Raw genomic sequence first — 24,413 nt, forward strand, 5'->3', positions numbered from 1 at the left:
TCTCTGAGCTGGGCTCAGAAAACCAGACAGAAAAAGCCATTTGAATTCGAAGGTCCTTTTGGAGATGTTCACTTTAGGCAAAAGAACAAGAGCAAAGAGCCTCAAGTTGCACCAGGGGAGGTTTAGATTGGATATCAGAAAAAAATTCTTTACTGAAGGGGTTGTCGGGCATTGGAACAGGCTGCCCAGGGAAGTGGTGGAGTCACCATCCCCGCAAGCATTCAAAAAACACGTAGACGTGGCACTTCAGGATGCAGTTTAGTGGGCATGGTGGCGTTGGGTTGATGGTTGGACTCGATGATCTTAAAGGTCTTTTCCAACCTAAATGATTCTATGATTCTATGAAAAGGACAGCCTGGGCAGACCAACCCAAGCACTCAGCATGACCTGAGGTCCCACCACAGTGCCTGTGAAGAAATAGAGCCTGCACGACTGTAGCCACCTCTGCACCATGAGACAGTGTTCATGTGATAAGCCTACAGGCAGGTTCCCAGAAACGCAATGATGTTGATGCTTACACCCATCTTTTCTCGTTCGGAGAACTTGAACAACCTTCCCTAATGCATCCGGGAGGCCAGCTCTGTACAGGCAAGCATTATTAGCACCCACAGCTTCCTTGTTCAGTGTCTCTGGCATGTGCATTTTCAAAGTAAATAAATACAGTTGAAACTCAATGACTGTTTCTACAACAGCATGGAGTTAATTCATCTAGAGAAGCAACACACCAGCAGCACAGGCTATGAAGAAATAGCACAGCAGGCAACTTGCATGCTTGTCTAAACTCTGTTGTCTAGGTGTGAGGAAAATGCCATTTTTGTCTCCTGCAGATGCAGTGTTCAGCCATCATTTCACTTACTGTGGTTAATTTACTGAGAAAAATGCAGTATTTTATGTTGCTGTCAAAAGTAGCCCTTGTTATTTTTTTGAGTGCTCAGACACTGGGATTGTTTCCCTGATGACTTCACAGTGTTACAGTGCATCACCAAATGGGACTGGTTTTGCCCCTTTTCCCCTACTCTGAAATCCCTGCCCTTTCAGCTATTAAAAAGAAGGCAAGGACTAAGTGGCAAAGGAAAAATCTACTCAAAATTTGATTAATGGTATTTATATTTATATCTCACACATGGCCAAGAACCAGTCGCACACAGAGCACATTTAATGTCTGGCTGAGAAAGTGTTCATTTACATTTATTCCATTTAGGTCATCCTTCATATCAGCAGTGCGCCTCTGTTGTGATTGAAATGCCAGGTTTTAATATAGCAGTATTAACGTGCTGGGTGTGGGGAGGGGAGAATAGGGTGCTTTATCATACAGTCTCATTTTTATTTGTTTATGATTTCAATATTCATGATGGGCTGACAAGTTTATGAGTTCAAGTCTGGGGATGAAAAATACGAAAAGGGCTTGTGGGAACATAGATCCTGAGAAGATTTCACTTTCAAATTTTGCAGACACAACTTATATTCATCAACACCCCCATATAAATGATCAGCCTTTAAAGCCCACAGGGATGGTTTCAAGCTTCACTCTATTGTAACAACATGTCAGCCAAAGAGTCGTTAGTGAGCAGATAAAAGTGATGCAGTTAGTTATATCTGAAGGTCTCAGGACTGAAAGGTATGAAATAAAAATCGTAAATGCTGCAGCTGGAGTTATCGAGACTAGAATTTGCCATCGTTCAGAAGCACAAGGTGAAAATGGAGAATGTGATAACATGATAAATGGAACTGATCATATCTGTGACAGTCTTTTGATCTTCAAAAGCCCAGAGGGCTTGAATTTTGCTGATAAAGCTTGCTATAATTACTTCATGTCATTCAAACTCTATGCGGCACAAGACTGGAGAAGGCTGCAGGTGATATTGCTATGGAAAACGGGGGCTTGTGAGCCTTCTGATCACCCCTGCATGCAAGATGACAGGAAAAAACAAGCTGCAACTGATGGGATTTGCACTGACAAGTAGGTTTTTACTGTTTCTCATGATCCCGGGATTTCTTGGGCTTTCAAGCAGCTTTTAGACATAAGGCTCATGTATCTTTCAGACACACAGCCTTTCTGAGAGATTTAACTTCTCCAGTTCAGTAAGGAAAATACGAATTCTCCAGTATTAAGTAAATTCTACTGCAAGTCTTTAAGGCCTGTGTTGATTTGCTACAGTGATTTGACCTGTATTTTCTAATCTTTATTTGTTGAAGTATGACTTTAAAGCAGTGGTTGGCCTAAGGAGGAGCACCTGAAAACAGTCCCTTCCCCAGGAGAAGCTAAAGCAGGGATTTCTGTGTGTGACACCTGGGATCACCGGTCCTGCTCCGCAGCCCTCGGAATCTGCTCCCGTCGTGCAGGGCAGGCAAACGCTCTTGGCCCCAGAGGGGAGGGAGGGAAGGCTGAGGAAGCCCAAGAGGGTTCCTGCTGCCTCTAGCATCAGGACCCCAGCTCGTGCAGCATCCCCTGGGCCCTCTGAGGATCGAGAAAGGGCCGTCTGGAACGGGATCAGCCGAAGCGAGAAGGGGGCTCCTCCGCCTCCTGGGCCAAAGGCACGGCGCTGGGAGGCCAGCGTTCCCACCTTCCCGAGGGTTGGCTCCATCCTGCGTGTACAAAACTCTCACCAAAAAGGGAGGAGGGGGTCTGGAAAGCGGAGGGGGATCCGTAACCTCGCCCCATAGGGTTAGGAGGACCTGGGGTGACTACAAATAAATAGCAGGTAGTATATCATTTCGAGGGTAGACTAAACTATCTAAAGAAAATTATTGCCGGCAGATGATGGGGAATCCAAGTCAGAGTGAGTGAATGCACATGACTGCTGTATCCTGGCAGCAAAGATTAGATTTCAAGATATTCTGAGTTCTAGCAGAAGGTAAGGAAAAAGGATTTAAAAAAAAAAAAAAATCCTGTATCTAAATTGCATTCTGCATATTCTTGACCCATTTATTTCTAATGGGAATTTTGAGACAGAGAAATTTTCCAAATGCAGAGCTTCTGTGAGTTAGAGACCTACCAGAAGTAGTCTCAAGGAGTTTCATCATCACTCTACAGCAAAGAAAAATGAACTTACACTCTTCCAGTAAATGATCACACATCTTTTCTGTGACTAGTACAGAGAGGGAGGAAAGAGCAAACACAGCAGCACTGCTATTGTTTATTCCCAGCAGTAGTCAGTTCTTTTGGATGCAAACAAGAACAGTGAGCCTTAAAGAGCTGACTAAACAAACCCTTACTATCTAGGGAACCTCTGGAAAACACGGATTCTGGAAATAGCAATTCATGTGGAAAAAAATAATATTTCTTCCTGTGTTCATCTTAAGACAGACTGTAATAAGTTTGACAGACTCCGCTGCCACAGTGGTCACTTCTTTTGGTAAAGGTACAATAGTTCTGGCAGAAAAATTGGCGTGTGGAATAATTGTCCTCACCTATTAAAGGAACATGTTCTTCTAACTAAGCAGAATACCCTGAAGTAAAAACCCAGCATACATGCAGAAATTATCTATGTACATTTATTAATCATAGGAGAAGACTGCAGAGGACTTCCTTGGATAATTCATGGGGTAGCATTAAAAGACACACAGAAGTTCATCAAGGCCAGCCAGGTTTGTGATAACTGGAAGTCCAGTCATGACAGTCACCATAGCACTTAGCCAACAAGGAATCTGTGAGATTATGAACATGTGCCTCGGTGCATGTCACATACCAAACAAATGTCATTTCCTTCTAAAAATACCACAGTCTTCACAAGGATAATGACTAAAAGGGATTTTGTTTTAAAGAGAAAGTTAAACTCATGTTGGAACGTTATTGAAAAATATTATGTTCTAAGTAGGAAAAGTGTGAAAAATTAAAAAAGGGTTTTCTCCAAAAAATAAATTTGCCATGCTAACACAAATTCAAAATTAAATTTGGCATACTATTATCTCAAAATAAATCTGTAAAAGCCATTTAATATGAGGGTTTATCCCTGAACTAGAGCACAAGAAAAAAGGGAAAACAATTTGTTGGTTTTAGTCAACCTAAAATATGAAGGCACACCCTATTTATTAGTCTGAATACTGTTAAAATGTGTTGCACCAATGATCACTGCTGCAAGAAAGATACATCATTACTGAATTTCTAAGGTGCATGCAATGGCATGAACCCTTCTACTAACACTGAGATTAGAACTGGAATTAGCTCTCAGCTACTTCCTCAAAAGTAGCTAAGCAAAAAGATACACCAGACACTGTTCAAAATTATTTCAAAATAGTTCAGAACTAAGATACAGTACAAAGGTTCTCTATATAATCTAAAATTAAATTATTAACTCCTCATTTTCAGGCATTGCAGTTTCTACTGTAATGTCAACTACCACCAGCTCTCTCTCACCACACTCACAGTCACCTCTGTGCGAGGAGCAAAACCACAGCTACGTAACGCCAAATCGACCAGGGGAGTACATCATACACTCAGATCTGGATAGAGAGCATTCTGGAAACCTTATGCCAGAGAATGTTTCATTTAATCTGAAGGCTATGCAGTTTGTAGAAGGTCCTTGGCTTGTTTGAACTTGTCCAGTTTGACTGGCTAAAACCACCTAATGTTCAAATGCTGGGCATACTGAATGTGTTATACGTATAAACACATATGATACGCAAACAATATATTAAATACATATATATTGATTTTTTCTTTGAATCTTAGTTTTCCTGTGACACAGAGATACATGGAAAATATATAAATGTTTACTCAGTGATTTTTTAACTGATGGCATCTTTATCAGGTATGTTTTCTTCTACACCTAAAACAAGCTTTTGCTGCAATTTGTCTGTAACCATTTCAGATCACAGGTCCTGTAAGGCTACTTTTAACGCTACCGAACTTGTAATATCACCAGGAGCCACCAGAGGACACTGTTACAGAAAATGCTTAAGAAGAAACTGGTTTTGTCAATAGTTCCTTTTAATAGATTCCATGCATCAATAAAAAAGTCTGTTTCCACCTGACTGTCTTACTGGGAATTATTTTCTAAGGTATCGCCTAGTAATTATCTATTCACAAACAAATGTTTTAAAACATCAGACTTTATAAGGAAAAAAAAAAAAGGTCACCTCATTTTTCTGTTCCTAGTGCCTTGGAGTAGGGCAGTGAAGGGCTTGTCCAAGCTTCAACAAGTTGCACTAAGCTATGGCAGCTGTTTCACACATTTTTCACTCAACTTCCAGGTCAGTGCGTAAGTCCATTCAACATAAAGATGAAGATACAAAACTTCTCCTTTCACTGAGAAAAAAACAAGCAGCTGTTGAGACAATGATGAGAGAGGACAAGCTGAGGCAAGGCAGGAGGACCCCTTAGGAAGGAAGAACTGCAGGATAAAGCGTAGCTGAGTGAATGAACCATGCATGAGAGGACGGAAAGCTGGAGTAACAACCCAAACTGTTGGCCAAAAGCCCCAAGTATCTGTCTGATGCCAAATGTCTGAATCTTCTGAGAGTCCCCGATACAGAATCCCAGCCAGTACAGCCATCGCTTGTTTGGACTTGACTGCAAATTCCTACCTGCTTTATTAAGCTGCTCTCATTTGATCTTTAGCCACATACGTCTCTGCAGTTTACTACAAATGGAAGACTTTCTATCTTGCCAATGCCAATGAACGTTGCCTGCCAGGGCTGGCAACTGGGAATTGTACGGACATGAGCACATTAAGAAACCCAGCACATGAGGCAAAACCTTTTGTGGTGTGACATTAATCCTAACGATACCTCAGTAAGAACAACACAATGCTTGCAGAAACATTAAGTTAGTATATCAGTGATTGGATAGTGGAATGGAGTGAGTTAAAATATGAGAGATCTGTAAGGTGTCTGAGAGACTGCAGAATCCACAATCGATCAGGCAGCCAGAACTGGAAAATTAGAACATGCCTTGTAACAACTCAGTAGACTGAAATGCACAGAATCAGCAAGAATTTTAAATTGGTTGATTTTTTGCTGTATTGGTCATTTATTTACATTTTTTGCTTTTTACAAATGTCCTATTATATATTATGTGAATACAGTCTATTTACACTTGCATGATTTGAAGAATAGATAAGTGAAATAGGTGTACGCTAATGTTCTTGCCATCTATAAAAGTAGCCTAAATTAACTACAGTTTTGAGCTGATCTCAGTAATGAGCTTACAGTGAACTTCTGTAAGAATGGCATGTTTTTAAATGAGACAAAGCAAAATAAAAAAAAAAAGGAAAGCAGGTTTTATCTTGTATCCAATAATGTAGAATACTTACTTAACTTTCCAACCAGAGCAAGTAAAAGGTGACAAAAACCCCTAAATGATAAAAATGGGCAAATCAGAAATTTTAAAAGCTCATAAACCAGCACACACCCCCCGCCCCCCATCTATTATAGTCGTGCTTTCAGTTTAATCAAGAATTTTCTGGACTGCATGAAACGCTGCACGATCCTCGTCAGCCCTGGGGTTTCACCGTCACCTCTCAGGCGCAGGTTTTGTCTGCTCCCTGTCCCTCCCGGAGCGTCTCCCTGTGAACCGCAGGCTCCAGTTCTTTGCCTCTGCCCCCAAGTCTGTGGGCTCCAAGACCCCTCCAGGAAAAGTCTCAGCTACTCCCAAGAGAAAAGACAATCATCTGCCCTGGAGGATCTGATCCACTTACTTGCTTTCTGAAGTAACATAGCACACAAACTGAAAACAAACCAAAAGAATGGATGCTCTCCATTGCCCCCTGCAATCCCTTGGATACAATTTGCACTGTGGTCCAATATAAACAATCCCTGTAGTTCACTATTCTTCATGTACACAAAGAGCTGTTTAAAAAGGAAAAAAGAATTGCTATGTCTTCTGCCTTATAGCAAAACCATATAGGAAAAATCCTTAGAGCTTAGAATGTAATAACTATTTATTGAGATGGATGATTTGTCTGCAATGAACATTTTTCCCCTACTTTCCGCTATACAATAAACTGGCTGAGTTGTATTGCCTTGTTTTCATTATATGCATCTGCTAATTTTTTTGTATTTCTGACTTGGAATGTTATCTTTTGAAAAGACAGCGCACCCCTGAAAGCAAAGAAACCACACATAGCAAAGCTTAAAACAAAAATCAAACCCATTTTGTATATTTAAGTAATCCATTCTTGAATCAAATATGCTATAAACACACTGCTAGTCCTTCCGGACAGTATTGCTATACATCATCTTTGAGAGACCTGAAAGAAAGAAAATTGAGTAGGACCTAGAGATAGACTAGCCTGAAGGGAATCAGTCATTTTGGCCAGCAGCACTTGAAATTTGTTTTCATTAAACACTAGAACAACTGCAGAAACTTTGCACAATATTATCGTTAAGAACCGAATTGTCTGGGCCTAGAGATGAAGCTGGCCAGGGAGCAGGGAGGAAGAGCCCACTCACGCAGCTGTGAAACTCTCTCAGATGCCTTTCCCTTCCCCACAATTTTTATTAAAGTAATTTCAACTTTAACGAAGGTTCATTTCATCAAAATTAGTTTTGACGGGCTCTTAGTAATAGCACTAACAAGTACACTGAAGTGCAGCACTTACAACGGAAGCCGCTCCGATTCCAGCGGACCCAAGTTACTCCAAGGAACAGCAAGCGAACTCGGTCTCTGGCACAGCATACGGCATCTCCCAGCAGAGCCATCGCCCTCCAGCTTGACAGCAACCCTTCCAGGATTAGGAGGGAATCCCTGAGGGCTGACCTTGCATGGGATTTCTGCTCTCCAGGCTGCCTTGGTTTCTGCCGCTGCCTACACCCTCTCCCACTGCAAGCCTCAGTCGAGCATCGCGTACGGCAGGACGCAGGAGTGATGGGAGGACGTGCGCCGTGTGTGCAGGGGTAGTGGAGGGGATCGGGGGGGTTCTGAGCGCAGGGTCCATCGTAGACCATCGCCTGCGGGAACCTGGAACAGCTCAAGGCATGTGAAAGCAGCTGATCATCAGGGAGAAGCACGAGGATTGTAACAGCACAGGAAACAATAAAAAAGAAGAATGAAGAAACATGGAGATAAATACAGAATAAAGCTAGAATGAACTCTTCTGAGAGTGCAAAACACTGAAAGATAGGAAATTGGATGTTTCAGATAGACATAGAAAGTTCATGTCAAAGCGTAAAACCTAAGAACATTTATTTGGGTTTAAACTACTTCTGCCAGCTTCCTTGCAAACTCATGTCTCAGTCCCAAACGCCACATGGCCGGTGAAAGGAGAGACTGTGCAGCATGACTCCTCGTGTTGGTTCAGTAGGTGTTCTTTGTGATCCTGGGGCTGTTTCAGCTCCTGCCAATGCAAGTATCTGCTTCCAAAGTTCAGGCTGCCACCTTAAATCCTTGCGCTTTATCGCTCCTGGCTCCGTCTCCCGCCTGTCTCCTGCTGCAGATGCCAGAAACTGAGTCAAGGTTTCTCCTCTGGAGGTCCTCAGTTACACAGAGTTGGAAGAACTCCAATGCTATCCCTGCATGAGTTGCAAAGTGCTACACACTATATGCATCGATGACTCTCTTGCTTTCCTTCTACTGCCTCCTTCAGTGGCAAAAAAAATATCTCTCAAAAATGCAAAAAACTTTGAAAAGTAGAAACTCATGTGAGTCAAATGGTTTTTCTAGACCATGAACTCTCTCAACAGGTCAAGAAGAGAGTTTGTGACAGCTTTCCTAATGATCTTCAACTATGACAGCCTGAAGTCTTGGATATTACACCGTTAAGAGTTGCAAGTTTTAAATCAGATTTATAAGTGCTTCATTCTACCATGACTTTGTGTGCAGAATCTCCTCCAGGAACCACCAGGGCTCAAGTCCTGTCTTGTCAACAATTGCAGTTTCACTAAGTGCTGCCAAATTTTAAAAATTCTTTGATGCTTTCCAATAGTCCGAGCCAGGCGAGTGGTTGTCAGCTCTCCACATGGGCTGTCAGGGTGGAATATTAAACTAACCTGAGCATTTGTTTCTGGTCTGCTCTTGTCAGAATTGATTTGCGTGTGAAAATTCCCAATTCTCAGCCTGTATATTTAATACATTTCTCCAGCGAAGTGCTTTGAATGATCTGCTAAACAAACAGCCGCAGGGATTTCTTTAAATTCAGGGAGAACAGCATGAATTCTCACTTCCCGGAGAAACTGGGCTAAACCCCAGTGATCATTACCAGTATTTGTGAATATGCAAACAAAGGATGCCAGGATCTTACTTCATGTCAGATGCTAACTGTTCACCTTCAGGGGTCAGGGAAGGATATTCTACCCAAGTGTGGCATAGTGTAATTGTCCAGCCTTTTTATTACTTTTCTGGAAGTTAGCTCTTGACAGCTGCTGGCTACAGAGGATGTGACCAGCTAAATTAAGTGTTTTGAAGTAACTTGAAGGTGAAATCATTTGTCGTCTTATTTCCTGTTTGAAATTGGAGAGCTTTCCCCGGGAATTCAGAAATTACATTTTGGGTGTAAAACCATGCATTCCTAGCGACACAAATACAACTTCGTTCATGTTCACTAAGGAAAAAAGATGTGGAATATGATTCAGTTTCATGCTGAAGCTTCAGATGAAATTAGGATAACTGGATATCAGATCCCATCCTTTCTGGAGGAACTCTATATAATTCTTAATAAACCTGATAATTCTTGCAACATAGATTTCTGACATCGGACATCATTTTGATGAAACACATGTAAACCTTGTAGGCACTCTCTCCAAACTGGTGTAACTGGGGACTCATTTCAGCCTTCCACTCATTCCACACACTTACAGCATTGTCCTGGTCCAGGGGACAGCACATCGTCCCTGACAAAGGGTTAAGAAAGGGTTGCCAGTTCAGACACAAATCTATTTCACCAGTATTTATGGGTGATTGAGTCTGATGAAGAAATGTTTTTTCACTGATTTTCTCTGATTCTTACAGCCATCCTCTGGATAAATGATAGGAAATTAGAAATGGCTGATGTGTACAACTCTACAACACATTAATGCCATGCCTCCAGGACAGGTCACAGCAGGCCCACCTATTATTTTCCATTGAACATCAGCAAAAAGAGGGATGGTTTGTTGCTTCTAACACTATTTTTGTGTTGCTGTGGACCCAAAAGAGCCCACAAACCACTGTTCTAGCCATCATGCAAGTGCAGTAAAAGCTATAGCATTTTCTGAAAAGGTTGTAATGCAATAGTAAGGTAAATACAAAGTGGAGGAATTATCATTATCGTGTTTATACAGCTTGTATTCTGAACCTACACAATTCTCCAGAGGCCACATAAGAATTGTATGGCAGAACCACAAATTAAAACAAATTTTCTGAGTCCTGCACAAAAGCCTTACTCACAAGGCCATTCTTTCATGTTTTCTCTGTACTCGTCACCAACAGCTGATAGCTTCTAAGTGCTGAAGGAGCGTGCAATTTGCAAGTCACGATTTTCCTGACTGACGCTTATTAATGAAAGACAATGCCTACAATAGGTCAGCCAAAAAATAAGTAAGTAAAGCATGTGATGACTGAAATAATCACTGGAGATAGAGAACTCTGGCGCTGGACAGAAAATCCTACCAGTAAATCACACCATTAATACAAATACACATGTTGTACTTTACTAAAGTCTCTGTGTGTAGGGATAAGCTTATTCCAAAATATAAATCATTCGAACAAATTATTAATTTAGATAAAATGAGGAAGGCAACTGGATGTAAAATTAAATGTGAGGGATTTTGTATTTTTAAATAGTAAATTCTCAGGCTGGGAAAATCTCTCATGGAAGTACCAGATGAACTAGACTGTCTCTAACAACCAACAGATCATCTTCTGTGAAAAAAGTGGCATATGGGTGAAGCTAGTTCTGCGGATTTCATTTATATACTAAACAAACAATAAACAATGCTTCAGCCTATTCTGCAACAGCTTCTACTTTTATATCGAGATGTCCATCTTCCTATCCTTTTGGGGCTTCTTTCTCTTCATCACCTTTGGGCTAGATGTGAAAAATCTCAAGCTCTTGCTGCCCTGAGGCCTGACTATCTGGGATCAATTCGCTCAAAAAGAAATTCATAATGACTTGGGTGAAAGCTAGAAAGGTGAACAGACCCAAATAGTGTCCTGTGAGGGGAATTGAGTCCAAAATGCTGGCATTTCACAGCTCAGCTGCAGTTCCCAAAGACTGGTACTACGGTGACTTGCTGGGGGTCCCAGAGGGGATCCCTTCTCTCCTTCCGCCTGCTTTTACACCCTCTATCCAGGAGCAGCACTTGTGCAAATGAAGGTGCGAGGACAATCGCATCCACCGGCTGCTCCCCACTGTCACCATAACAATGGCAATTTTTCCACAGCCTTAACAGTGAGTAGTCAACCAAGTCCACAGGCAGCCAGAGAGGGAGAATAAACAAGTCTCAGCGATCGTGAGGCTTTCTGTCTCCTGAAAAGCAATGGTTTAATCTGGTTTTTGCATGCCTATCATGCAGAAGAGCAAGACTACAAACCTTGTACCACCAACAGGTTACTCAGATACCAAGTCGGGGGTTTTTAGCACATAATGAAGAGATCTTTGATAGCACTTTGATTTCACGTCATTCTTTCTGTAAACATGCAATTGTAAAAGGGCCAGTCTGCAGCAATTCATCACAAATGGACAAAACGTTTCTTTAGGACAAGGTTGTTCATAGCGTTTATAAATCGTTTCTGTTAGGACCTTTTAATTCAAACATTGTCAGTAGAGTGTGACCCTAAGACAGTGAGTATTGCCAGAAGCAGGTCACTTTTAGCTTAGGATTTACTTTATATGGTTACCTGGGGTGGGACAGGGGAGGCCAAGGGGTCACTTTTGATAAGGCTGAGCTGTGCCTGTAGGATCCTCTGTCTTAAAATTGTGCCGATCCTTTTTAGCTGCCATCTGAGGGCAAAGTTAAAGCTTAACATTTGGCTTTAGGGCACAACAAACTTGGGGTTTATTGGCTTATTGTGGAAAGTACATTTAAGAGTCTGCTATACCTCTCATTTTCCTACCTCTTTCCCATCTTTCCCTGAAATGCTTTTCCAACACAGATATCCAAAGAAAGGCAATATATTTGTATGATTTAAAAATTATTATTAAATGATATATCACAAAAATGAAATATTCGCTTTCATAATTATTTTATGATGTCCTCAATCTTGATGTAACACCAGCTCCTTCTAAAATCAAACTTTGTCTCACACAGCTTCAGTTTTTAGAGATTGTGTGATGGTAGTCCTTAAGGCATGCCCACCCCCTTCACTTTCCAAAACACTGAAATCTTCCACCATTATTTGAATTTAAAAAAGAGGTAATATCACACTTCTCAGCCAAATCAGTTCTCAAAAGAACAAAGGTTAAAATAAAATTTTAAAAAATCACTGTTATTTCTGCTTACTTTCTTACTTTGGCTTGATATGTTGTTGTTTTACATAATAAAATTTATTTTGTAAGTGAAATTAGAAAGTAAATAAATCAAAGTAAATAATAAACAAAACCAAATAATAGATAAAACAGATTAAAAAATTATTATGTAAATAAGATATTGTTTTGTTATTATTAGGACATATGCTCCAATTCCTTAATCATCTTTGTGGCCCTTTGCTGGACATGCTACAGTATGTCCATGACCTTCTTGCCCTGGGGAGCCCAAACCCAGGCACAGCAGCCCAGATGTGGCTGAGCAGAGCTGACCAGAGGGGAAGGACAACCTTTCCTAAGGCAGCCCTGGACGCCGTTGGCCCTCTTAGGGGCAAGGGCGCACCGCTGGCTCGTGTTCAACTTGTTGGCCATCAGGACCCCCGGGCCCTTTTGTGCAGAGCTGCTCGCCAGCCACTCGCCCCTCAGCCTATGCTGGTGCATGGGGTTGTTCCTCCTGGTGTTTAGGACTTTGCGTTTCCCGCTGTTAAACTTTGTGAGGTTATTGCTCCCAAGCACAGGACTTGGCATTCCCCTTTGCTAAACCTCAGGAGGTTCCTGCTGGCTCCATGCTCCAGCCTGTCAGGGTCCCGCTGAAGAGCAGCACATTCGTCTTGTTAATTAACCACTGACCTCCCTGGCCTGGTTCTGCATTATCTGCCAACTCGCTGAGAGTGCGCTGACCCGTCATCCAGCTCATTAATGACGTTAAGCAGGATTGGACCCAGTACTGGCCCCTAGGGCACGCCGCGAGGGGCTGGCCTCCAGCTGGGCTTCGTGCTGCTGCTGACAAGCGTCGGAGCCCAGCAGGTCAGCTAGTTTTCAGTCGCTGTCTACTCACCTACCCTACACTCCACCAGCTCGTCTGAGGGATGTTACGGGAGGCAATGTTGAAAGCCTTTCCAAACTCATGATAAACACCACCCACCGCTCTCCCCTCCTCTGCCAAGCCAGTCATCTCATCGTGGAAGGCTGTCAGGTTGTTCAGACTTGATTTCCCCTTCATAAATCTACGCTGACTACTCCCAAACACCTTCAGAGTGCCATTACAATCTTCTTGATGTGGGTGAGAACCCGTGTCTCTGCCTTTAACTGCAGCCACAGATTCTCTGCTTCTTTCTGGTGTGATGTTTCCCTGTAAACTTTTTCAGGTCATACAATATGGCAATCTGCAAAGAAATGTGTTGTGAAAGGGAGATCTGGGGATAAACTGGAATTTTAGAAGAAAGTGTCCAATGACTTAAAAGAAACCTGCTTTTAGTTAACCCAGAAATTCTTCTTCTACATATGCTACCTAAGAGCGAGCTCATCCAAGAAAATCACATTGTCCTAATACCAGAAACAAGTTTGCAAGTGCTGACATGCTGATAACAGGCTGTCACACAATTGGTTGTCATGCTTCTTTCTAGCGTCAGTACAAAAAAAAGTTTCATTCCTTCCATTGCAAAAACTTCACTTGTATTGATTTAATGTACTTACTATTTCTCCCTTTGCAGTGGAGTAAAAGGGGCAATTTCTGAACCACCGTCCGTATACTCTGTTAATGTTTTTCTGGTTTAGCAATAGATGACAACAGTTGATTATTCTCCAATAATTACTATTCTTTTAAGTAGAGAAATTGTATTATTACGCAGTAAAAACACCAGCACATACTAAGAACAGGATACTACAAAACGTGAATATTGACAGGAAAGAGATGGAATTCAGGAGATAAAATAGACACCAAGAAAAGATTGTTCCCTAAGAATAAGCAATACTTTCAAGACCAACTCTTTGCATAAATCAAGTCACTGTGGAGATGTTTAGATATTGAAACTATAGAAGTTAAATCACATATAATGAGATCTTCAGTCATGAACCTCTCTTCCTATTAGTGGTAAGACAGGCAAGACATCACGTATAGTAAGTAGTATAGACACATTCAAATATTACAGACTCTTATAAATGAATTTACCTCATCATTTTTAATAACCAAATAACATACCTAAAAGCATACCTTTTGTGTTGAAAAAAGTTTCCTGTTTCAAAGGCTTAGAATTATGCTCTGACTCAAATCATACCTATACGCTGCCCAGTTCTGTATATTCAAGGTTCATTCCGCACACCATCCTACACAGCTTTTAGTGTTTATTCCATGCCTGAGATGAGGCAGAACACCACAAACTCCAGGAAAGCAGCTCCTCTCTCCCTTTCTGTTGATTTTACAGATGTCGTAGAGTAGATCCACCAGCAAAGCTGTGAAACTTTCTAAAACTAAACCAGAATTTTTTAAAAAGAGACCATGTTCCACTCTCTTCCATGAATTCCCTCTGTATAACTGTAACAGTTTCAGAATTTGAAATGGAAAGCTAAACTTTGAAAAGTTATACTGATGTATGTATAGATATATGTCCTTCTCTACCCTTAGCAGTTTTTGAGCTGGCTGGACAGTGCCCAGCTGACCCGAGGTGGTGCTGGTGGACGGAGTGCTCTAAGCAGGGGGTTGGACTAGAGACCTCCAGGGAAGGAGGGCTTCCAACCAACAATTCCCAATGTTGCCTTACTTTCACCATGGAAAAAACAACACTGGAAAGGGAATCATTGGTTTAAACTCCTTTGAGTGGTTCTAGAACATATTGTGAGACCTTCTGAACACTAAAGCAAAAGCCTAACTAAAATTAATGAACTATTTTACTGAACTGTAGCTGCAAATATAAAAGAATTAGATGAAAATATAAAATCAAACTAATTTATATTATTTTTTATAATATAAAATCAAACTGATTTCACAGTTCAGTTTGAGTACAATTCAAAATTATGATGTGTATTACCTTTGGGAGCCAATGGAGCCTGTCATTTTCCAGTTAATATATACTTTTAACAGACGTAATAAAAAATTTGCACTTACCCATTTAAATCTGAGAATACTTTTTCAAAGCTAAATTTGCCACAGGTACAAAGAAATCAGTCAGTGTTTGGATTTTACTATTTATCTGCTTTAAAAGCTTCCATGGCATGTAACTTGAGTGTCTGAGAGAAAAACGGGCTGTACAGGCTAGATAAAGTAACATGCTACAAGGAGAGAGATCATTATCTCAACCATTTTAAATTGAATCCTGCTAACACTTGGCATGCAAGCTGAAAAAACAAAGACCTGACTGCCAATATTTGTTAATAGTTTGAATTCACTAAATCCCTTGTGCATTGGGAGAAATACAGAACAAAATTAAAGTGCACATTTAGATATACAAACTTTTCAAGACCAAAGGGTGAACTTAAAAAAATGTCCTAGTGTGGTGCAGTACCGCACTGCAAAAAAGACTTTGAACAGTATTTCTATATTTCCATGTAACTCATAATGGAAATGGACTCAAAAGTGTGAAAGAATAAAAAGGACTTGATAAGAAAAACAGGTCCTGTAGTTGTCCAAACCAGCAGTGCCATGCATGGTGCTTCCTACTTCATCACTTTGGGAGTTGGACTCCTGGACGTTCAGACAGAGTCGTCTCAGTCAGCCTTGACCAATTCCCCCACAGCAGTGATGACAGCTGATGGGAAATCTGCTCAGTCGTCCATATTCTCTCTACACCTACATTATCTCTTAGGCATATACGCTGTCTTTATCATTAAGTATTGCTATTTGCTAATGGCTTTTTTTCCTCTCCCAGCTGCGGGAAGGACAGTTTGCTTATTTTCTTGCTTACCTGGGCACATGAATGCATACAGATAACTCCACTTCCAAACCTGACGGGCAAAATCTCTGCCTGCCCCTCCTTCAGCGCAGTGGGGAAGTCGGGCTCTTGGACCCACTGAGTCTCAGAGAAGCCCTGTTAACCTCTTTCTCATCACTCCTGGTGCCGCATGCCCTTGTGACTGCCTCCCACACTCCCTGCCCTGCCAGCACGGATCCTCGACAAGCGCACACCTCCCGCGCCCTTCAAGAGCATCTTCCAGTGCCCAGGCCCAGCGAGGGGCCACGGGCTTGTCCTGCAGCCTGAGACCCGCAGAGAGGCATCTGCCTTCCGGAGAGAAAGTCAAAATCCCCATCTGTATATGCAGACTTCAGTCGTTATTCCAGCATTTTGTAACAAAGACTTCCATTTAAAGAATGAACATATTAACAGCATATTTTTTGCCACTGCAGAAGAGACGCTTTTGTGGTCAGGAGGATCAGTGCGGGGATGGAGTAAGATGCTTTCCCAGGATGGCAAAGGAGCACCTGGATGGATGAAGTGAGGATCCTGTGCTGGTTTCCATCCCAGGCCTGAAGACATCCGTCAATACCCTCCACTTGGTAACAACATCCAGAATTCAACTTAAATTTCCCTTTATTCTACTGCAAACATTTTCAGTCACTTTGCAAGCTAAAAGGCTGTTTCATGCAGACTTTTTGCAAAATGACTGAAAACAATAAACAGACATTATGTTGTGATATGTTTGCAGCATAGCATGGAATTGGACCAGTCATTAACTGGGAACATGTTATGCTATCTTAAATAGCTTATGGACTGTGGTGCTCAACTTTTGCAAATAAACAGAGAGACTATTACTGGTAACATTTTGAATGCCTGTGGAGCAAATTGTTAGCAAAAAGGAGACGCGTTTCTGCAAAGTTTGGGAGGTTTCATGTCACTGGGCATTTTCAGGGCTCCTGCCCAGGGCGTCTCAGCGGTGAAGGTGGTTCTGCTGCTCCGGGACGTTCTGCTTCAGTGGCGTAGACTGAAGGCACCTGCCACAGGCAGAAGGACTCGGCGTTGGCAAAACAGTTGTTGACGCCTAGAGCTCACCAGAAGAGCAAAGCGGGTAGAAAATGCTCTGGTTCCAGAGAAAACCAGACAGAGAGAATGAAACGTCGTGACGGAGCCATCTCCCCTTGAGTAGTAGAGACAGCGTGGTTATCTGTGGCTGCAGCAAGCACAGACACTGAACATCTATCGGATTTGTCGATTCAGTAGAGCTGATAACACAGAATACTAAACCTAACCAACCTTATTGTACAGTCAGCTGACAACCACTGACAGCAGCAAGTCCACACTTGAGATCAGTACAGAACAGCAGGTTTATAGCAAAATTTTAATCCAGAAAAATGTATGGTAAATTCTTGATAAACAGGTGAGAAAGAATTCCTACGATACATTCCTATGAATTAGTATCTGCCATCCACATTACAAATGTAAATGTAATACTCTCATTGCAGCAATCACCTAAAAACTGGCTCTGAAGATGTCTTAGCTTCTCAGGTACCACCCCAAGCCACAGCTGTAAAAACTTTCCTTCTCAGATATTTTGTTATTTACTTTATTCAGTTCTGGTGTTTCTCTGCAGTATGTAAAAATCGTGAAAATAAAAAAGATATCACAAGTCCAAAGCACTCACTCCCTATCAATCCCTTGCTATGAGCCTGGAGATGAGGTTTTGGGTGAGTTATCATATGCAGGGTTAGTATGGAAATGGAAGAAGTGGCAGGTTGTGTGCACTTGGGGAACCAGATTTGTTACAACTGTTTGTGTCTGAAGATTTCCTGAAGAGCTGTTTTGGGAAATGGGCCTGATTCAGGTGCCACACAGCTGCCAACACCTCTTACCAAAGAGAAGAGAACAAGAGTTCTCCTTTACTTCCAGAGGCCAAGTTAAGTTATTATGAAGGAGCCAGTCTTCAAACAGTAATTCTGAGTAGAAGAAAACTCCTAGAAGAAATGACAGCTTAAGACTTTCAGGCTGAAGCCTTGACCTCAGAGCAGAAATCAGAATCAGAAGGGGCTTTTCCTTTAACACTTGCATTTGTTCACTGCTCCTCTGAGTGAAAGAAAACTGCAGGAGATGCATCTCCATGACATACTAGGCTTTTCACTAGAAGAGTGTGACCAAATGTCCAAAAGGCCCTTTTTCACGTTAGAGCTGCTGAAGTGACAGTAGCCATTTCAAAGATGCCTGGAGCTTCTAGGCTTTTCATGGACCACTTGAGGCAACATTCAAGGACATCAACAGTGGTCTTCTAAATCTTGCAGCTTTGGGACAGTTAGCAAAAATGACTGCTTTCAGAATAGCACTGCACAATAATAGGTAAATGTGTTCATCTCCCATTCAGTTGCAGCTTTTATATTTTAATGGATAGGAAATGTTATTACTTAATTTATCGGGTTTTGCACACAACATTTTAAACAGATCAACTTGAGTTTTACTTTGCTAATAGTACAACTGTCTGCAAAGTATTCCTCATTATTTCATGGACAGATCAAAATGCTTATTTAACCAGTGCTGGCTCAAACAAAGTCTGAAAAACATAATGAGAAAATAAGAGAGGGGAAAATGTCATTTACTAATACATTTGCCATAAAAAATAAAACCAATAAAGAAACCTCAAATAAATAAATACGAAGCTGATGGGCGTGAATTAGTTTCTTCTCACACACACACACACACATTTAGCCCTTCCTACCTTTACAAAAATAAAAAATATGTTTGTCCAAATATTAACCATGTTTGTTTCCTATCCTAAATGTGAACGAAAGCAGCTTTATAAGCTTTACCACAACAACTATGCTTAATACCTCCAAATCTAGATTTTTGTAAATGATTGAGAACACCTAATTTCCCAAGTCATATTTAAATAAGTTTAGATTATGTGAAAGTTTCTGAGTTTTAAGGGTAGTTTTCACTCAGGCTCTCAGCCCAACCTCTTACATTTCAAGGAACTGAGCATGTCGCTTTCAAAAAAAGGATACACACACGTAATACTTCTCTCTGCTGGATGCCAAAACCTACAGAACTGCACACTGTACAAAACTATTAGCATTATGTTGATTAAGTATCTGAAGGCAGATGAGCCTTAACAATTATACTTGGCAATAAAATAGATTGATCTTTTTACAGCCAATAAAACTAGAATACATTTTAAATACTGGAATTTTCTTTTCTGGCCCTCAAAATATATGTACTCCTGAAAAAGGTACTTCTCTCTGTAAACTATCTCTTGATTTTCTGGCAGCATCAATTGCTTCTTCATGTATTATCCAAAACCATAGCTGTGGAGATAGTGGGATCCACTGTAACTGGGTCTTTTCATTTGTGGTTTTTTTTTTATTTACAGGCAGAAAGCATCTGATTTTCCCATATGTCCAAAGAAATAGGACTAACAATTATTTCTCTAATGCTCTTCTGCAGAAACTTCTTCCACAAGTCAGTGGCTGCTTTTAACATTTTTGCTTGCAAAAGACCCCAGTGCTGAATTCCTAAGAGCAGAGAGAGCTCTGAAAACGTTATTGAAGCTAAACAGACAGAACAGCCATTCCGAACTGGGGAAGAGGACTCAGACTGTGATCTGATGCAGACTACACTTCTTCATTACCCAAAAAGTGGAAATGGACACTGCAAGTAAATTTGTCCTCTCCCTAGGTGGGAACAGGGGAGATGGCTGTAGTTTTTGCTTGCCAAATGAAGGTTAATGACTGATGACTGGCTTTTTTGCCTCCACCCCTGAGGTAGTCTCACTGAGAACGATGATCTTGCAAAGTGAAAGGGCTGCACCAAGTATTCGGCTCAGTTAGGTCAGGGCAGACTAGTTCCACGCTGAAGGAGCTGCAGGCAGCTTCACCAGAAGTTTTTGCAGGAACGAGCATGCCCTGCTCTGGTGGACGTCTCCCGGCCAACCCGGGCGGTCTGGGGGAGAGCGAGTCAAACGAAAATCACACTACAGCTCCTGAAGCCTTCCATGCTGAAGCCTGGATAAGTAACATTTTTGCTCCCTGAAGACTTAATACCAACTCACTTACTCTATACTGCAGAGATTTCAGTTTTGCACGTATGTTTTTATGTGGTCATACCTAATGGGCTCCCACTATCTAGGAACCAGAGCAAGAACTTGGATTTCTAATGTTAACAGGCAAGTACTGATGTCAACTGAAAATTATACCATCCTTCAGCCCCAACCAAATGAACAATTCCCATCATCAGGAAACCTGTTTAGTTCATTACTTTTTCTCTCATAAGAAGAAAAAAGATGAGGTCAAATAAAATACAGAATGTCTGGCATCTCACTGTTGGTATTTTCCAGTTTCCCTAGTGAAAAGGTTCAAATTCTTACCCTCGAGGGCAGTAATAAAATCTACAGTTTTTTGGCTTTTGGAGATAAAGGAGAGATCTCCCTAAGGTAGAATCTGAGGACAATTTACTTCAAAACCAAGATGAATATTCAGATTGTCTTTTCTTTGTTACCTGTGATCTGGAGAGCGGACCCCAGGTGATGACCAGCCTTGCCTCCAGCACTGCCTGTTGCAATGGCAGCACCCCACAGCTACTGGCCTTCACACAAACCTAAGCAGAAGCTCAGACAGGAAACACAAGGTATTAGTCATTTATTCCATTTCATACCTCAAATTGTTTTCCTTAGATTTTTGTTTGCAAAAATTAAAACAACAAGTTTGAAAAATCAGGCAAGTTGGCTTCCTCATTTAAAGAAAATTATATTACGCTACCTTAACAGATTATTAGATGGGTTTTACCTAACCTGCTATGCATCCTTCCTGACTGGATTTAAAACACCAAAGCACACAAACACACATGCAAAAATCCTTTTTATTGTCTCTCACAAAAAAAAAGCAATAAATGCAGATAAATAGACTTAAGGCTGAATGTTCAATTGCTTTTGTGCAGTGGGTACACATGTTTTATTTATACTAACAACTGGTATCGTGCCTGGTTGTTTTGCCTCAGTGCAATCCTGCAAACATATATCAAACATGATACAGATAGTCTGTAGCTATCTAATGGCACTCAGGAGGTATTCAAAAATTGTATCAAAGCTGATTTGTTTTGTTATTTTGGAATTCCCTACATATGGTATTCTGGAAAGAAATAATGCTTGGTTTAGCTAGTAGCACATCCACACTCTTCAGCAAACTGTTTTCCTCATAATGAAAGAAAAATCATAGGTAATTCCACGCCATGAATATCCTGATAGGGATCCAAAGTCACCTCCACCATGCTGTATTCTCCTCACATTACATTTCATTACAAACTATCACTAGAAGCAGATTTATTAACGCATCCCAATTCATACATCATTGTAGGAAACAGACATACACAAGCGTACGCTCACATGCACACATTATGATAAAACAATTCTCTTAATGCCCAGCTTCAGGTGAACTCCAGACCGAGCACCTTTTCAGAGAGCGAACGGTGACACGAATCAGTTGGTCAGTTGTGTCCTGCCGCTCCAGAAACAGAATCTCCTGGCAGCTAGAGTTCCTCAAAGCTCTTTGGCTTTGTCCTTTCCTTTCTTACTCACTACCCTGCCAAGACGGCAAGGTTGGCTCTCATTACGCGGCATACTTCAACACACGTATAGTGAAAAGCACTGTCCCTGCTTCAGGAGGCTGCCCTGGTATTTGGACCTAAAGATTAATTTTGACTCTGCAACTTATGCCATGTTCATAGGATCACAGGATAATTTGAGTTGGAAAGGAACTCCGCAGGTTTCTGGTCAAACTTCCAGGTCAAATCAGAAATCTAACACACATTTAAATACTAGAGCAAAGCAATGAGAAAGAGTGGGTGGGAAGGAAAGAGAATAAAAGATAACCAAATAAACTCAAATGCTAAAATGCTAAGGACAGGGTCAACTTTCTAAACACATCCAATTAGAAGTGTAAATAATTAAGCCCACTTGAAAAATCCTGCCAAGCTCTGGTATGTGTCTATCTTTGGGAGAGCAGAAGCACCAACATTCATAAAGGTTTCCCTAAACTAAAGCCCAGCCAGGCACAGAATTCCAGCTCCCAGACACTCTCACTGCCCAGTTTGTTAGTCACTGCAGTTGCCTAAAACTTAAACACCACAGTTAAGCCATACTAAGAAGCATAGATACAAGCCTGGAACAAAACCACCAGTTTTGAAAAACAAGTCGCTGCTTTAAAAATATTTTCAAACTCATTGATGTGTTGGGGTTTTTTTGATATCTTATTAACAACAGTTTCACTACGAAAGATTATAACTCCTAAAAAGAAAATTAAACAGAGCATCAAGATTGATGAATCTCTTTTGTAAGATGTGACTTTGTGGCTACACTAGGAATTTGCCTTACCTTCTATTGGAGATCAATCCTCCCATAGGTCAATACAAAAGATTTCTGCTATAAGGGTTTTAAGAGGCTATTTCAGGCCTCAGCCAAAATATATCATAAATCAAGAAGTCTATCTGTCATTGCTTCTGAATTGAAGCTAATTCCACCAGCCAAAAATGATAAATAGAAGTGCTCGAGGTTAAATTTGTTAAACAGTCTCTAGACTTTGCAATCATTTTCAGCTCTTCTAAAATTGTTCTGAACTTAAATCAATGGACAGCCTTATTTTGCTTTCTCTCCTACTGTTTTCTTTTAAAGTGATCTTTTATTTACTTCTGAACTTTGTCATGATACTTTCAACTCTCCTTACAAATGTCATCACAATGGCTATCTCTTCATGTGCACTCTCTCTGGTTGTCTCCGCTTGTATGGTACTGATGCTATTGAGGCATGTCCACACGAGCAAGAATAGTACAAAGAATATAGCCACAAAAATCAAAAGAGTACAACCAGCTAGAGCTCTTGTATTCTTTCTCTGATCCAATCGGCAAAAATAAAACTGTGGAAAGAGAGTAGAGGAATATATAGGTAATGACAGGTAAGTGGAACGGACTGAATGTAAAACTGTAGAAATGGGTTGTCAGGTATTAGCTAGACTAGAACACAAACATCAGATGGCAAAGGATCATAGCAGTAATTATTCACTGTGACACAATGAGGGTGGACACTGCAAATAACATGTTTGATCATCTGAAATAAAGACACAATGGATTGCTTTTATGTTTCACCCTTAACGTTATGTTTTCACTGATGATTTCACAAAAGACTTGTGAGAGGCTGTGCCAACAGAGGGGTTGTGCCAACCATCCACAATCCTTAATTTAGGACATAAGAACTGATGCAGATACCCAAGCACAGATTTCTGCTGATTGACGGTATTATTTGCTCAGAAGTTCCATCCCTGTTCACTTCTGATATAACATCATATTTTGCCTTATTTTAATTAGAGTAACAATTTTCTCTAAAGTAATTAGACATTTTTTTCTCCTAGTAAATCTTAGTGCTATCCTTACTTCTTTTCTTTCTACAAGATAATGTCAGACAACTCCTTTTAACATCACCTGGGCTGCCATTTCCAAAAGCATTTTACCCTTTTCACCCTTCCCCACCTCAAAGAAGGTAGATATTATAAACACCACCAAAATGTGTTCTCTGGCACTGCAGCTGCCCAAGGCCCTGGCAATGAGCGACTGGTGATATAGTCTTCGTGTAACAAGGCAAGAGTGTTTGAGGAGCACAGGACGCTACTGTTGATGTACTCAGTAGCATGCAACACACCGCGGGGCACACTTCTTCTCCTGCAGAGGTCGAAGACTTCACCGAAGGCAGACGTGCATGCCACTCTCCAAAACACTAGCTCACCAGGAACATGAGCTGGCCAGAAAGCACTCATCCTTCAAAGCAGTGATTGACTGTGTTGGTTCAGCACATTTCCCATGGTCCTGACTTTGATGGAATTTTTATCTAACTTCAACTGCAAATTAAAGCTGACAGCAAGACAGTAGAGTCCCCAGCAGCTGACAGCAGTGCAAGCATCCTCTGCCTCCTCAGAAAGCAAGTCCACCTGTGGCAGAACTGCCTTTATTTTACTCCTCTACTACAGTTTGTTAGCAGAAATAAGGTGTGCCGCCTGTCTCAGAAAAGCCGCTCTGTTTACTCTGAATGATGCAAGCAATGAATCACAGGCGCCTTGTCAAGAAATCTTCTTAACCGCAGCATGCAGCAAGGAGACAAAAATCTGAGAATGAAAACCAAGTATACTGAAAACTAATACTCGTGACTGTTCAGATATGTTATTCCCCCTTTAATGATCCTTCTCCTCCTGTCTTAAAAAAAGGCTGATGCATATACCATGGGCAGATTTACAGCAACAGAAATCTGTGTGTGCTGCATCAATCACTGATCGCTTATCTGCTGGCTTACCAGGGGCCGATT

The 24,413-nt window shown here is 41.1% G+C and overlaps 1 long non-coding RNA gene across 2 annotated transcripts in view; it reads right to left on the reverse strand.

Moving 5' to 3' along the window:
• The window catches only part of LOC142042405 (uncharacterized), a 45,183-nt gene that overhangs the window by 16,409 nt on the left and 4,361 nt on the right, over positions 1–24,413 (reverse strand). The window contains exons 1-2 of one of the 2 annotated variants that reach the window (XR_012653756.1): positions 6,255–9,290; positions 5,080–5,248 (exon numbers count right to left, since the gene is read on the reverse strand). This is a non-coding gene — a long non-coding RNA (uncharacterized LOC142042405). Of the gene's footprint in view, positions 1–5,079; positions 5,249–6,254; positions 9,291–24,413 lie in introns of those variants that run through there. The other variant, XR_012653755.1, reaches the window with a different exon arrangement.

This window comes from Buteo buteo, chromosome 20 (genome assembly GCF_964188355.1).
Source record: "Buteo buteo chromosome 20, bButBut1.hap1.1, whole genome shotgun sequence".
NCBI classification, from domain to species: Eukaryota; Metazoa; Chordata; class Aves; order Accipitriformes; family Accipitridae; genus Buteo; species Buteo buteo.